The 3,199-nt window shown below is 43.1% G+C and overlaps 1 long non-coding RNA gene across 1 annotated transcript; it reads right to left on the reverse strand.

Moving 5' to 3' along the window:
* Positions 1-271: 271 nt before the first annotated feature.
* On the reverse strand, positions 272-2,802 carry LOC106724735. The gene is made up of 2 exons (XR_001360581.1): positions 2,621-2,802; positions 272-1,639 (listed from the first exon to the last, which is right to left on the reverse strand). It is a non-coding gene; the product is annotated as an uncharacterized LOC106724735 (long non-coding RNA).
* Between the last annotated feature and the right edge of the window lie 397 nt (positions 2,803-3,199).

The raw sequence follows: 3,199 nt of genomic DNA on the forward strand, positions 1-3,199 counted from the left end.
ACAACAGCACTGTGGTCTCAGGAGTTCTTAAATGATGCCACTGACATTGTCACCTCACAAAGAAATGAGCAGACAAAGCCAAGGAAGTGTTCTTTAAAGGGGTTCCAATACCCCACCCAATACGAACCGAACACTGGCCAGTAGATGACTTCCCAACATGACCCATCACCATCAGAATAGGAAAATCTCAGCTCAAAATGATTTATGTTTTAAGGTAATCTTCAAAAAGTACACAGCTTTAATATTTTTTAATATAATGAGAAACATAAAGATGTGTTTTCATTTTAATTGTACAAAAATATTTTTATACTCAAACAACTATCAGCTACACACACAAAACCCGCTAGCTATTTAACTGGAAAGGAGACCATCAGATAACCTTTGAAAATGAAGTAATTCCATGTGCCAAGAACATCGACGGTGCTGCTGATTTATATGGAGTTCGGAAACACACACAATATACAATAAAATTGGTTCTGGACGGAATCAATGACAACTTAAAATATGTCCGAGAAACACTGCAACTAAGATACATTCCAAGTTACAAAAACAGCAAAAGGTGCTAGATCGATGTACTGAATAAAACTGAGAGCATGCTTACAAAGAGAAGAATCAAACCAGAAATCACCGACGTACTTCTGTTCCCAGTGAGCGAGGCTAACAAAGGAGCCACACAAAGGCTGTAGGATCCCAGCACCAGCAGTGTCAGTAGAGTAGCATCGTAGTGCCTCTCTGAGCCGGCCGGCGGGGTGAGTGTCGAGTTGATAAAGATGTTGGAAGAGATATCCGTTTCTGTGCAACTGCGAAATCCTCCTGGTACAGTCATTTAAATGGGTCAGAGCAAGCTCAGGCAGGAAAAGCTGCAGCCATGTTCGCTCCCATATCCTTCACGCTTGCTCTCAGTGAATTGGAATCGGGGGGCGGTATCTGTAAGCTCCAGGGCACTGCACAGAACAGATCAGACCAGCCAGCAAATCCCACTGAGAGAGAGACTCACTGATCTGGACGCTTACTCTGCAGCAGGGACACATCGCCGCTCGGCAGGCTCGGTGGGTGGAGGGAAAAGCCCTTTGTTACAAGACAAAAAGGAGAGGACAAAAGCATTGTACACCCTCCTCAGGAGTGTCAGCCTCGCCACGGAACCGGTGGCCATGTCAACATGGCTGTCAATGGGAAAGGCTGGGTGGTGACACTACAGAGCGTCTGCCTCCAGTGTCACAGATTCCGGCGTCGCGGGTCCCCCGAGAGCACGCTGCTGACGCTGCTGATTGTTAACATTCGCGTTGCACACAGAGGAAGTGGCAAGTGCAATGGCCTTGACATAACACACGTGCGAATCACCTTTCCAAACGCCTAATTCTCTGCTCCGTGCGAGCCCCTCTGATTTCATGCTACAACGTCAAGTCCAGACAATAAGCAGAGAGGAATCCCGTTCTATTGTAAGTAACATGTTCCGGCGTTCCTAGAGTTCTGGTATCCCGCTCCTTCCTAACACCAGGCGAGCTCCTGCTGCTAAGTGAGCTCTCGGAAATGCGCTCATTAATTCAATGCCACATCCTCCACAAGCGCGTCCTCAATTCTGTTCACATGCTGGCTGAGTGCCCCTGGCCCGGCGACAACCTCTCTGAGCCTGAATTACCTTATACATATAATCAATTACAATAGAAATTATTTGAGAGAAAAAAATGAAATAGTGTGTGGTAACCCTGTAATATGCTCCGCTACCCATGACTCTGCTTTGTCCCTGGCCCCTCACCAGAAAGAAGAAATTGATCCCTCCTTAAAGAACTCCCCTCCTCCCCCCACAACCATACATCTTGTTTCATCTGCTATTCTAGTTATCCATGTACATATCTTCTTTCTTCTCATCTCCTTTTAGAGAAGCGCCATTCTTTTATAGCCTGTACCTCTCATTGCATCTGTCATGATGCCTGCACATAGCCAGGCACTCCTAAATTGTTCAAATTAACTAAATTTGTGAGAAAATTTAAATGAGCAAAGAAGTACCAAGACCAAACACACCTTTTGAATGAAAGGGAGCACTCAATTAATTCACCCTTTTTATACACAAAAAACAGAATTCACATTAGCAACATTAAAAATATCCTCCTGAATTTAAATTACGTAAAAGTAGGCTTGAAATTCTAATATACTAGTCATGTTACACTGAATCCAGCATCCAAAGATTCTAAAACACACATCCACAAAATGTGGTCTTTTACAAAATAAATGGAGCTGAAGTTTTCTTTTTCCTCGTTCCCAGTTGGGTTCCACTGGCCCCCTAGATTGCTTTCTTTCCTTAAACAAACCAAAAAATACTATCACTTCAAATGACACACTTTAGAATCCCTATTATAAAAAATACCAGGTCTCATTAACACCAATATTTCGATGTTTCATAGCACATTCATCAAAAGAGAATGTTGTTGAAAGAATGTTTTTCCTGCCAAACTTTCGAAGCAAAAAAAGGGGGAAAAATTGGGAGAGGAAGAAGCAGCAAGCATATGTTCTCATAAATCACAGAGCCAAAAAGTCTAATGATGATTTGCAGGGCACTGGTTTTTCATATAACGACCGTTTCAACAACCCCCAAAGGATGACAGACATATGACCGACTCACAATTACTGCTGTAAGCGTTCAGGTCACTGTGGGTGCTGGCGATGGAGGAGGGGCTGCCTGTCCGCCGGAGCGCAGAGCTTTTCAAGGACGCGTTGGACTTAGGAAGCGGTCGAGGCAAATTCACCCAAGACGGCTGTGCAGTTTTCAAAGATGTAGGTTTTCCTTGAGGGGTAAGAAAAAAAGAAAAAAGTTTCTACTGCTATTCATTTTGAAAGTTTTAAGCTTATAAATGCAATCCCCTGCACTAACAACTGACTGACAATGTAAAATGACTATTCCTAATCATGTAACTTTAGTTGAAGTCTTCACCTAGACTTATGTATTGCTGATTTATTAGAAGCAGACGAGCAGAGATGATGGTGAGGCAAGCAGGCTGGCTGTAACCAGGGAACCTCATGTACTTAACTCGTGTGTTCTGTGATACAGTGGTAGATCAGAAAGAGCCATGCGAGATAGAAGCTTCTGGCAAAGTTAAAATCAAAGAATAAACAAATTGATTTAACTCCCCCCCATGCTGTTGACTGAAAAGTAAACAAATGAGCCCATTCACACACGAGGCTTCCATTAAAAAAAAAAAAA

Source organism: Myotis brandtii, unplaced genomic scaffold, assembly GCF_000412655.1.
Source record: "Myotis brandtii unplaced genomic scaffold, ASM41265v1 C42896504, whole genome shotgun sequence".
Taxonomy (NCBI): domain Eukaryota; kingdom Metazoa; phylum Chordata; class Mammalia; order Chiroptera; family Vespertilionidae; genus Myotis; species Myotis brandtii.